At 44.6% G+C, this 13,884-nt stretch overlaps 1 protein-coding gene across 2 annotated transcripts in view; it reads left to right on the top strand.

Moving 5' to 3' along the window:
- The window catches only part of LOC138261216 (cytochrome P450 3A21-like), a 334,418-nt gene that overhangs the window by 275,892 nt on the left and 44,642 nt on the right, over positions 1–13,884 (top strand). The gene's annotated exons all lie outside the window — the stretch shown is intronic.

The raw sequence follows: 13,884 nt of genomic DNA on the forward strand, positions 1-13,884 counted from the left end.
TAAATCCGGATTTGAATTTCAAAGTCCATAGATGATGTGTCCTTCGAGCCAAAGAGCTATGCAGTTTCTCATAATCTCTGAATGGATTTTTTTGTAAAATCATAAAAACACCCAGATGACATCTGCCTCTGTCCTTATGTAAAGTCTGGTTTAAATCTATTTAACACTTTCTACAGCCTCAGCTAAAACTTAAAAATCTGTATCAAAATGGAAAAGAAATTGTTGCGGACCTTCCACTACATTTTGTTTTTCAGCTTCAACAATGTTTTGTAACTTTTCCGGTATCAACTAAAAGTGAATTGCATCTTAACTTTACTTCAGATTAACTAAATGGGGTAAAAGTAAGAACGAAATTCAAATTTATCCTATGGATTCGATTGTAGATTATCATTACGTTTTTACGGTGAAAGCCTAAAAAAGTTACAACTTTGAATTGGCTAAATTAAGATTTCCACAAAAACCTAACTCTGTCTTTTATCTTCTGCCCTGACGACATTTATGACATCACAGTAACCACACAAAGAATATGATTACTTTAGCACTTTTCCATCACTCCTTTCAGATATTTGAGATGTGTGCAGACTTTAAGAAAAAAAATCTCAATTTTTTTTTTTGAGTTTTATATTCTATTTTGTCATGTGTGCATTAGTGCCCATGGATATGCAAAACAGAACACAACCTCCCCAATATTGAGGTGATAAAATAGTTACAGCTCTACCAAAGTGGCGCGTATATTTTTAATAAAGTTAGGGAAACTGTGTTTCAGGTAAGCAACCTTTTACATTTAAAAATCTGTTCTTTGCAACTTTTGGCCAAAAGCAGTAATGGACACCAACAATCCAAATCAAAGTAAGAATAACCGCTCGGAATAAACTAACGAAGTTAGAACACTGAATGGATGCTTGTCAGTAGTCAATGAGGCTGATTTATTTGAAATGCTTCAACTGTCAACAAACTCCGGACAGTGGACCCCTGGCTGCAGGACTGCCCGCCATCTAAGCTAGGGTTGGCGGCCTGCTTGCTATACTCGTGCTCGTCTGGGGACTTCCTCTAACCACTGAGTCCCTTCCTGCTTCACGGTCAAACTCTCACCCTGCGGGTGAGTGTGGCCATTCTGTGAAACACTGCATTCCGTGAAGCCTTCTTAGTGGGTCTGCGACTGTTTGGAAAATTAAATAATATTAACAGAATAATAAAGTGAATATATATAAAGTGGCTAAATGTATGATTTAAAACTTTAAAAGTTACTGTAAATGTAAAGTAATTTGAAATTGGAGGCTAAAAATTAAATTAGTATCTTCAGATTGATTCATGGGAGCAGTGCCAGTGCATGAAACAGAATATATTACGGAGGATGTGGGCTTCAATTGAATTTAGAAAAGCTCCAACCTTGCTATTAAAATTAAATGACTATTTTTTTTATTTATATTTGTAAATAAAATAAAATGTGTTATCATTTGTATATGTGTTTGATGAATGCTTGTTTCTGTATTTTTTGTGTATTGTTTTGCATTTTAAATCATTAACAGTGTTCAGGCCGGGGTCCGGGTTTCCTGTAATGACTCAGTGGGGGTCCAAAGGATTCCAATAATGATTCACTCGGGGTCTCAGGGTTCCAGTAATGATAAAGTGGGGGTCCACAGAAATCAAAAAGGCTGGGAACCACTGTTTTAAATGATGCAATCACAGAGGGTGAGAATGCTATCGGATACATTATGAACTTGGGCAATGTTTCGGGCTGCAATAATATATGTAACCCATATAAATATGGCTATGAGAACTAAAGTAGGAGGAACTTTCACATGCGCCCCTTAAGTATAGACTTCCAGGCCCAAGAGAAACTGAAGAGGGAAATGTGAAAGAAAAGTCTGGGAGCATATCGTCTGAGTACAGAAAATCTAACTTCTTCTGCTTTACTCGACAATAGTAACTACAAATGCACGACAAAACAAGCAAAACTGCGTGATGAGGTAAAAGGTTTGAGTGGTAGGGAGAGCACCTACAATTAAAACCTCACAACTGAGACAACAGAAAGAAGGTTTCCAAGAGTTAGTGGTACACTTGTACTTAAATGTATTTTTAAACTGGTAACTTGATTGTAACTTCAGACAACTTTTGTGATACTCTTAAGCGTGGCTGTTTAAATACGAGCTTTATGTAGTTGATTTCTTTTTTTGCATGATTCTTAGACCGGTAATCATGGCACAATGATGCTAGACTGGTGAATCTCAGATTTCACAAACTATTCTGGATTTCAGGTACGGCAAGCTCCAACCTATGAACGTTTGTGGTTCATCATCTTGCATGTTGAGTGACAAGAGAGATTAGCCAGTAGTCTGTAGACCTATAGAAGAGTGTTGTGACACCAAATGCTTCGTGGGGTGGCTTAATGCGATGAAATCTCATTCACTAATTCATGCATAGTTCATGAACTGACAGTAAATAACGCGCCCTGCATAAAGGGAAATTACGTGTCGAACCTAAATCGAATAATGAATTGAAACATTTAATTTAGTCAAATTTGTCTGTTGGAGACTCTTAATTAGATCAATGAAGTCTGCAACTAGAAATATTTGGTTACTTTACTTTACTTACAAAATGCGGTGCATCATTTTAAAGTACATTCTACCAAAGTTTTCAGAATATGAAGAAGGTGTGTGTGCACGCTTTCGTTTTCTCGTCTATCTTCCAACTGTACTGTTTTTAAAGGCAGGAGGAAGCAGACAGCAATCATGGCTGTATGGCTCCTCCTAGTGACGTGTGCCTACAGTCAGAAATCTTTCTTTGCTGCCAAAAAGATAAATATTGCGATCATCGTGCTTCTCATCTGATTTTGCGATTATTTTGCGAATCTTGAAATCGCGAAATGGTGGAGGGTCTGACCAATCCTATAGCGGCCCTGTTGCGAGGCCTGATTTGACCCCTGTATGCCCTCCGCTCGCGGGATGACCGCAACCTGCTGATCCTGGAGGATGGACTAGGCTTCTTGTCTGCACCTCTACTTTCCGCCCCTGAAGGTGCCCTGATACAACCCATCTGACACCAGACTACACCAGATTACAACCCAGGGAGCTGGTGCGAGCACAGTTTTAGTAAACAGTCTCTGGCAACAACCAGTAGCCCATCACGATGAGTGAGGCCCCTCTTTCGCACATGAAGCTGGGCATACTTGTGCAGAAGCCTTTGCTCTCTACCATATCCGAATATTGACTCTACCCTTCAGCCTGCAGTGCCCTACACTTGCGCGCAAGGGACCCTAGATTGCACCAGCCCTCCATGCAACAAAACACCACGCAGAGTGATGAACCCCGCATAGAGGCCCTACTGAGGGGACGGGAGAAGAAGCACACCAAACTGTTGTGGGACCACAGGGCGTGGCTTGCCTGGCACAGTCGGCCACAAGGTTTCTTTGAAGGAGGGAGACCCTGGGGGTGTTCGTTCCTTTTTCCTGGTGTCTGCAAGGGGAAAAATACTCTACAGAGGCCCAGCTTGGCAACCCCTATCTCTCCCCTGACTGGATCTACCAGGTGTACCTTCCCCACACAGATGTATGGCTGAGAGCCTGGACCAACATCACATGCCAGATACTCAAAACTTTGCGATCACACTGGTCTCGCCATCCTCACTGACATGGCACATGGTAAAAGTTCCAAAGAACACTCAGTGATTCCACTTTTGTCCAAGTCTTACACAGCGGACATCAGCAGCAAATCGGAGGACCCTCTGCTATCGGCTATGCCTCCCCATGGCCAGCCATTACTCATGACTACAAGGAGCGGTTTCTCAGCGACATTAGACAAGAGATCACATTGCTCAAATCAGACATCAAAAGCTGTCTCTAGGACCTATGCAGAGATGTCACATCAGTTGGGGGACAGAATCGATGACCTGGAGCACACGGTGGACTCCCATCCCGTGGTTAATGGGGCGCGTTAACACCCTGGAGGAGTAGCAAATGGACTTTCAGGAAAAGCAGGATTTGAAAAACCGGGAAAGAAGAAACAACATCCGTATCAGGGCAGTACCCTGGGGAGCGTAGGGGGACTACATCTTTGGCTTCATCATGAGTTTCCTGCAGGCACTGAAGGGTGGAGGAAAAGACAAGCCCCTCATCTAAGATAGAGCTCACCACGTGTTGCCCACAAGGTACTGCTCCAAAACCCTCCCGGATATTCTCACAGACATCCATTTTTTTCATTAAAAGGCATCCTCCGAGCTGCTAGGGTAGAGTGGACCTCGTCTTTCGGGGTCACACGATCCAGATCTACCAAAACCTTTCCCCCGGCACTCAAAAAGCGATGCAGTTTCAAGCCTATCACAGCAATGCTTCGGGAGAAGGGGGCCACATATCAATGGACACATCCCTTCACACTGCTTTTTCAGTGGAATTCTCAAAGGATGGCAGTACGCTCCGTTCCGGCATACTGGATGACTAAGAGGAACACAGCGCCAAACTTCCGCAATCACCTGGCTGTGATGGCGGACGCCCAGTCTGGCGTACTGGCCGCAGGGGACCTCTGGGTCACAACAAGACGATGGAGGTCTTCCCCTCTCCAAAAGAAGACATCATTGCACATCTCCACAGCTTGAAGCAAGAACATCAGACTGTCTGAATGATCTGTGACTTATACATGGTCCGAAGCCTGCCTTCCTTGCCTCCAGGTGACAAACAATTGAGCTGTCAAGATGCTTTCTCCTGTGAAAGCGGGGGTCCACAGCCTGGGATCCAGACTGATATATCCTTTGAATGTTACTCATTAACTTTTCTTTGCTCTTTCTGACAGGTTGATATTGTATATTGTCTTGTTGGGTTTGTGCCTCCACACATTGCTATAGTTTTTGTCATGGGCGGCACCTCAAAAGGGCCTGATGGGGTTTCCTATTGGGTTTTGGTTGAAGTGGTTCATTACTTTTGGCCCTGTTGGGCTAGGTTTACTCTAGTTCCTATCCCTCTTCCTGCAAGTCTACCTCATATTACTGTAACCTGTGGTCCATATCCCTTGAGCCACCGGGTCTTTATAGTTCCGGGGGGACTCCGGCCGCATGCTGCATCTCATGCATCTCACGCATCCACTAAATCACAGGAGTTGCCATCTTCCTTAAGAAGGGCTTCCCCTTTGAATTGATCAAGGCATCTAAAGACCCCAAAGAGGCATACTTAAAATTATTAATGAAGTGAGGGAGGACCACGTTGACTCTCCTTAACCTTTATACCCCGAATCAGTCTCAAGATACCTACATTAGACAGATCCTCAAAGACCAGCTCCGAACTTGTGGTAGGGGATGACTTTCATCTAGTCTGGGATCTAGCACTAGACAGAAACCCACCATATCACCAAGGTACACGAGCCATGTCAGCTTCACTTAATAAAGAAATCTCTGACGCTGGGCTAGTGGACACCTGGAAATACCTCTGCCCTAACGAGCGAGACTACGCCTTTCATACCTACGTACACTTTTCCTATTCACACATAGACTATCTATTCATATCTGTGGAGGAGACTTGAAGGCCAGGGAACTAACTGTCTCCCATTTCTTTGCGCCTAAAGGTGCCAACACCTGTGCGGGGAAAGAGCAGGCTGCCCCAAGCACTTACAGCACTGTAATCAATCCTGTTGCATGGGACTCCATGGAGGGGACCTGGAGGCCAGTAAACTACCTGTCCCACGTTTCTTTGTTTCTGGATGTGCCAACACCTGTGGGGGGTAGGGGCAGGTTGCACTGAGTGCTTACATCGCTGTCATCAATCCTGCTGCGTGGGATGCCGTGGAAAAGACTTGGAGGCCAGGGGACTACCTGTCCCCCATTTCTTTGCACCTGGAGGAGTCAACACCTGTGTAGGGGAGGAGAAGGCTGCCCTCAGGACTTATAGCTGTGCCACAGTCCTTCTGTGTGGGACACATGCTGGCCACGCCCATGCAAAGCCTGTCAGCAACAGGAAGAGGCAGGGAAGGGAGCCCCCTCCCAAAATTTCTGTGTCTGGTAAGAACTGTTTTAACCATTTATTGTTACCACAGCTACTCTAAAAAACACTCTGTCTCTGAGGGTGATGCCGGACGTTTTATAGTAACATCATTATGGTTAAATACTCATTTGCGGCAAAAAGGCTATGGTCTAACAGCCAAATCTCAGAATTACTTGTTGCCCTTTGTCCTTTGGGCCACTTTGTAATTATTGCTTTGCTCTTCACTGGCATTTACGACTTTGGATTTATCCTGTAGGGGGAGGCTGCCTCCAGGGAGGAAATTGCTTGATTGTGGAAGTATATTTTGCTGTGACTGGTTCAGGTCGTTTTTTCTCCCTGCCTGACGTTAATCAACTCGTATCAAGCTGTACCCGGGGCCCTCTTGAGTGGTGGTAGCCTAATTGACATCAGTCAAAAAATGTTTGTTAGGCAAGTTTTGGCAAGGCTTCAATCTTGAATCTCTGATCATCATTTTCTTGAGGACTCTCAGGCGGGGATTAGGAGTGGAGCAAGTACCCTCAACCAAGTCTTGTGTTAGAAATACATTACCCTCAGGTGGGATCAACTCTATGTTGCCATTCTTGATTTGACAACGGAATTTGATTTGGTTCCAAGAGAAAAACTGTGGAGGGCCTTAGAATCTTGCAGTCTCCCTGGTGACTTCCTCCTGATTTTGAGATTTATACACACCAATACATATGTTAGTTTAAGGTGGAACATGGAGGGGATCTCACGACTCAGACTCCAAAAAAGAGCGGGGTCACACAGGGATGAGTGCTGGCACCCATCGTTTTCAACCTGTGTATTAATGGTGCGGGTGACTGTCTAATACAGATGCCCCTAAGGTACCTGGAGCCCTTGTGCCAATTCTTATGTTTGCAGACGATACCCTCTTTATTTCAAGAACTCTGATGGGCTTACAGTGGAGTTGGATCCCTTTGCAGCCTTTTGTTCAAGGAGGGGATTTGGAAATAAATCCTTCCAAATTGAGGTACATGGTACTAAACAAGCATAGGTCATTCTGGGGCAGAGTCTGTATTGAACAGGTTAAATACTTTGATTACTTAGGAGTAAGGATGGCGTATAACCTGACATGGGCCCTACAAATTGAGAAAAGAAGAACTATCCTCCACCAAAGAGCAGCTGTAATTGGCAGAAAACACAAGGCCTTTATGGAGGGGGTCCATCTCACCACCTCTCAGCGTGTACAAAGCTACAGCGGTGGTAGCAGCAACATATGGTGCTGAGCTCTGGCATCATCCTAACCCCCATGTGCTTACGCTGATTGGAAACAAATTCATTAGGGCTCTTTTAAATTTGCCCTCAAGCACCCTGCTTACACCACTTAGATTTGATATGGCCCTCAAGAGCATCCTCCACGTAATTTTTCTAAAACCATTATTATATAGGGTGTGCTTGTGGTCAACTGAGGAACTGAGACCATGCATGGATGCCGCTTCACAACTAATTCCCTATGATAACCAGGTTCGCACCCCATGGCTTAGATATGTTAAAAATCGGTGCCAGATGATTAAAATGGGCAGGATATGGGACTCCTCATTGGAACTAACCAAAGGAGTTACCAAGAAAGTAAAGCAAGCATACTGGGAATTTGGGTTCATGCAGATTTGGAAAGACCAGACACAGAAAAGTAAAGCGGGGCAATTTCTTAACCATGAGTGCTTCCCTACATTTGAGCAGTTCCTGGACAGAACTTATCCATCCCAGGCTAAATATGTATATGTAGAATTTAGACTGGGCACCTTGCCATTAACATGGTAAAAGGCATGCTGACAAACTTATGACTGCCCACGTTGTCCATTGCAAAGTCAGACGGAGGCAGACTTTATTTTTGTTGCCCTAAGTATTGAAAGCCCCGCTCAAAGTGGATCATTGCATTATGCAAGCTGCTCAGGGTTAAGAACCATTGGGAGATACTTAGGATCCTTACGATATTAGTGAACAGATTGCGTCCCCTGTCTCACATTCCTCTTGTGGCAGGGAAAATGAGAATGAAGGAACTTTCTGTTCAGGTGCTTGAAATGATTCTTATTACCAAGTGTAGCTCTCACTGACCAATTGATAACTGAGGAATTTGACTATACTATGATTACTCGAAATTGTACTTATTACCACCAGTAGCTCTCATTGACCAACTGGTAACCAAGTAATTTGACTATATTATCATTAGTGCTGCTTGTGAAAGATCATTTTATGTCTTGTGTGGAATTATTAATTGCCAGTCACACTGCACCTTTTTTTAAATTTTCAAACACAGTTTTTTATTGTATCACCTTTTATGTGATGATGTTTAGGCCTATGCCTGTTTTATTTATTCATGTATTTATTGTTTTATTTTGATGCATACTTTTATGGCTTGTCAGCCAAAATAAACTCATGTTTATTATATTACTACTATTTATATCTCATTCCCTCCTCTGTAACTTAACATCAGCCCTTATCTCTGACATTTACATCTCCGATAATGCTCATGTTGAATAGGGTAGGGGGTGGGTGGTGAGCTCCGCTTCGTTGGCAAAGCTAACGCAAGTTAGCCCAAAAACTCCACTAGCCTCACCAGAAGAGCAGAGCTTGAAGCGTGCACACTGCATCCCAGTTATGGGCCACACAGCTAAAGCGCAAACAGTCTGCGCTGTGTGGCCCATAACTGGGCTGCAGTGTGCACTCACCGGACATCAGTGATGGAGCTGCTTACCGGCAGCTCTGTATTCTGGGCGCAGTGGGCAGAGGGAGGCAGACAGCCAGGCCATTGCGCTGGCAACGAGGACTACCTAGGAGAACCCAGGTAATTCCTTGTTTTTTTTTCTTATGTCCAGTGCGCACACTGGTGCACAAAAGGCCTGAAACTGCTGTTTTTGCTGCTTAGGGCCCTGACCTGCATTCAGGCCAGGGCCCTATCTAGCGAAAGCTGCTGTTTCAGGCCTCTTGTGCACTGGCCTGCTCCGTGTGCATTGCACACTGGACAGGCCGGTGCACAAGAGGCCTGAAACTGCAGCTTTCACTGCCTACAGCCCTCTCCTGAATGTGCCTGATCTCAGAAGCGCTGAGCAGGTCATGCCTGGAGGCCAGGCGCATTCCGAGAGGGTGCCACTCTGTGGCACACAGAACTCTGCGGAATTCCACAGAGTTTTTTAATCAGTTCTATGGAATTCCATGGAGTGGAACTCTGTCAACTCTGCCTAGGCCTAATCTTGAAGGATGTAGGCCTAACCTTGAAGGATTCAAGCTCCCTCACTTTTGGAAAGAAATTAGTAGCCATATTAAAGACATACTTGGATATCCTATCCCCATTTACTACCATACTGGTATCATGGGACTACGTCCGCCAACATTACAGGCAATGACACACTCAGATTGGTACCTGACACAACACATTACAGGCACAGCAAAGCAACTAATAGCTATTGCATGGGAGTCACCTAGGGATCCCCCTGTGGCGGCTTGGTTCACAAGACTATGGCATACTTTGGCAGTGGAGCACATGACACACAAACTGACAGGCTCCGACCGCAAATTTACCTCTTATAGACCACATGTCAAACTGGAATTTATCTATTTTCAAACCCTACCCCCACTGACTATGGGCCCTGCACTTGTTCGTAATATTGAATGGACCAGAGACAGATTGTCCCCCACTTCTTGTATACTACTTGTCCAGTTGACTAATAAGAAGCATTCCCACAAAGACCCCACCTTACCATGTGCTAGCATCCTGCACCTATTACACCAGGGCCACTATTGCCATTATAACAAACTTAAAAGAAGAGTGGCCAGGGCACACCCGTATCATAGATCCTGATAATGTTCAAGAATTGATTGAAAGTCCGTTCTTGGAAGATGATGTGTAGGAATTTATTATAGAGGCAGGTAGAAAGTAGAAATCTCAATCACAAAGACTGCGTTGTACAAAATGACCATGTATCCAGAGCAGCCAGATGGTGATCAATGGTCAGAGTTACAATAGGATGATCAAATGTAACAATAAGTCCATACAGCAAAACAGCCAACATGTGTTTCGTCTTCAAGACTTTGTCAAGGCTGTGAAAACATAGATGAACAATACATACAGGTCTGTATAGTGTAATTGTACAGTGTGTACTTAAACGTCTAAATTCTTTGTAAAGAGGTGAAAAGGACAATCCGAGAGAATAGTCCCCTCAGTAACAGTTTAGCTACAGTGAGACTATCATTTTGCCTAGTTGGGTAGGCCTTCACCCAAACTGAAAATAAACACACTACAACCAAAACATATCTCAATCTATTGTACACAGGCATCTCAATGAAATACATTTATATCCTGTTAAAAGGTTCTCCTGAACTTCCTATGTGACTCAGTGTAACTGTAGTTCTTTTCCCAACATTATTCTTTTGACACACAACACATCTATGACACAATGCCTCAGCCATCAACCAAGCCTGTCTAAGAAATATTACCAAGCAATCTCTTCCAATATGAGCTGGACCATGGAAATGTCTAGCCAAAGGAGGTAACGCACTATTTGGAAACACCAGTCATCCATCCATTGCAGCCCAAATGTCATCGTCTTTTTTAACGCAAAATGCTCTGACCCAATTTTGTTGTTCTTCCTCAGACACTTCCTCCTGAAGCCTCTTCACTTCTTCCCAGGTATCAACTGTTAAGATGTTAAAGTTATTCTCATCTATTCCTTCATTTGTGAATTCACAATTGAATGTACAAAATTTGTGTGCACAGTATTTTGCGACCTTGTCAGCGTACCTATTGCCCAAAGTTACATAATCATCTCCAGAACGATGTGCAAGGCACTTAACCACTGCAATCTGCTCGGGCAATTGTAGTGCATCGAGGAGGTTTCTCACTTGTTCTCGGTTCTGGATCAGAGATCCAGAAAGTGTCATAAAGCCTCGCTGAAACCACAGTTGTCCACACTCATGAACAACTCCAAAGCCGTACTGACTATCTGTAAAGATTGTCACTTTCAATTGTTCAGAAACACAACAGGCTCTAGTAAGAGCAATCAATTCAGCTACTTGGGCAGAGAAAATGCCTTGAAGCCAAGAAGCTTCAGCAACTCCAGAATGGGTACAAACAGCATAGGCTGCTATTAGACTTTCTCCACTGTCTCTTAAGCATGAACCATCAACATAGAGGACATAATCAGATTTAGGCTCTTCTCGGATGTCTGGTCTCGGTCTGATGGACAGTTTAGTGATATCAAGACAATCCTGGTATCCTTCACAATCTTCCACAATTTCCTGATTTCATATTGGCAAGAGTGGCAGGATTCAAAATCCCACAGCGTTTGATAATCACATTCTCTGCAGCCAGAATGATCTGTTCGTACTTAGTAAGTCAACTACTTGTATGATGCTGCGTTTTTGTTCTAGTCAACAAAAGCCGAACGGAGTGGTGAATGTACACAGTCAGTGGGTGACCCATAACAATATTTTCACACCACTCTATGCTTGTGCATAGACTGCGGCTACAGAATTACCGGCTCAGACACATCCTTGTGTCAGCATCTGTAAAGGATTGGCCATCAGGGAAAAGTTGGGTATTCACTGTCTACAGTAGCCCACCATTCCGAAAAATATCCCAACTTCCCTCTGTGTAGTTTGGGGACTCATTTTCAGTATGGCTGATATCCTTTCTTGTGGCACTTTCCCCACTCCCTTTTCAAGGTGGTGTCCAAGATATTGGACTGCTTTTTGACAACATTGTGACTTTCCTGGTGACATCAACCACTCTCAGCCAGGTGGTTCAGAAATGGGATAAGGTCTTGCTTCCAAGCTTCTTGGGTAATCAACGCTACCATTAGGTCATCGATGTATTGGAGCAAGAGTGAGCTGCAAGGCATAATTAAAGAGTCCAAATGTTTCTTTAAAAATCTGATTAAAAATAGATGGAGATTCAGTATACCCTTGTGGGACACAACACCACGTTAAGACCCTGTTTCCAATTTGGAATGCAAAAAGGAACTGACTGTCCTCATGCAACGACATCAAAAAGAAGGCCTGACACAAATCAGTGACAGTGAACCACTCAGCCTCACATGGAATCTAGAACAGTATTACCGTTGTATCTGGTACCACAGGGCAACAAGGAACACCAACATTATTTGTTTTCCTCAGGTCCTCTATAATCGTATATATGCCACTTGTTTTCTGAAAACCCATAATGGGAGAGTTACAAGGACTTTCCATTATCTTTCTCAGAATTTCCTGCTGTATCATGGATTCAATTACAGGAGTGTGATCGGGCAGACCCGAACACATCCTCGGCACTGGCGGACACCGACGTGTCGGGTAGTCCCGACACGTCACTTCCGCGTTCCCACGTTTCTGTGGGAACGCTCCCGGACCGAGGACAGCGTTGCCTGGTTGCCGGGGAAACACAAGAGGGCTTCCGGGCCGCGGCGGTGAAAAAGGGGAGTAGCTGCGATATCGGGGAAGGAGAAGGAGAAGGAGCAAGAGGAGAGACGCCGAAAACCGGAACCCGAACAGAGGAACTGACGAGCGGAGCCGAAACCCTGACCAAGGACGAATCAGAGGAAAAGGAGACTGTCGACGGAGGAGATCAGCTGACAGAACGCCCAGGAGCCGGCCACGACCAAGGAGGGTCGTGGCTTGCTAAGGTATGGTCTTTGTGGAACACAAGAGGGAATACACAGCTTAAGAGGGCAGTGGGGAAGGGACCTGGGAAAGAGTGAGGGAGGGCTGGGAAGGGATATTGGAGAGCACGTATAGAGGCACAAGGGAATCACATAACACGTGCACTTTAAGGCTATTATTTACGTTGCCCCAACACGCTACCAGCACAATCCCACCCCTTCTCCCCTTCCCCTTTAGTTTTATAAAACCCAAACCCAGACGCAATTCCCCACTTACCTTAGCGTTTTCCTTCTTTTCCCGGTACAACCCCGCTGGAGCCATACGGGAGACAGAGGAGCCACCAACCTAAGAGACAAAGAAGAAAGAAGAAGAAGACCTAATGAGAAGATTATAAGAAGCCGTCCAGAGACCCTAAAACCCTGTAAACAGAAGGAAAGAAAAAAATTAAAAGCCAAACTCTTAAATAAACCACTTACCTGATCACCATAACCTTTCTCCGTTGCTTTTATACCGTTCCGCCTGCCACAGTGGTGTCAGAAGTGGGATCTAAAAAAAAAAAAAAAAGGCCCAAGGCTACCGAACGGTATAAACAATGAGTGAAAGTCCCTCCCTAGAGGACATGATAAAACAACTGGCGGAAGGCCAGCGCCACTTGCAGTTGGTATGGGAAGCCCACCAACGAGAGGCGAAAGAAGACAGGGAGGCCTTACAGTCTGCCTTGAAAAGTCAAGCCACTATACTAGCGAACAACCAACTGGTACATGAGTCGGCAATGAAAAAATTAACAGAGACAATAGCCGCCAGCAAAGTCCACCCAAATGTCCCCAGTTCGGTGTTACAAAAATATCAGGAGGGAGAAGACCCGGACTCCTTCTTTACTAACTTTGAAAGAGTGGCTTCTTCTGCCCAATAGCCGGAAGAAAGATGGGGACAATACATCGCGCCATTGCTCACCGGACTCTTGCAAGCCGCGTATCAAGCAGCGAATCCCGGGGGAACAACCCCCTACAAAGACATAAAGAACAGCATCCTAGAACGGGTAGGACACGATACAGAGTACTATCGAGTAAAATTCCGTAAAGTGAAGTGGGGACAGAGTGAGGACCCCCGAACCTTTTACTTCCGTGTTAAAGATTTAGCCCTGAAATGGTTGGGTCCTATCGGGAACAGCCGGGAGGAGGTCATACAGACAATTGTCCTCGAGCAATACTTGGACTCTTTACCTACTCCTACAAAAAACTGGATAAGACAACACCCAAAGGTAGATAAAGACATGGCTATTGACTTAGCCTGTGCATACCATCGGT

This window comes from Pleurodeles waltl, chromosome 10 (genome assembly GCF_031143425.1).
Source record: "Pleurodeles waltl isolate 20211129_DDA chromosome 10, aPleWal1.hap1.20221129, whole genome shotgun sequence".
Taxonomy (NCBI): domain Eukaryota; kingdom Metazoa; phylum Chordata; class Amphibia; order Caudata; family Salamandridae; genus Pleurodeles; species Pleurodeles waltl.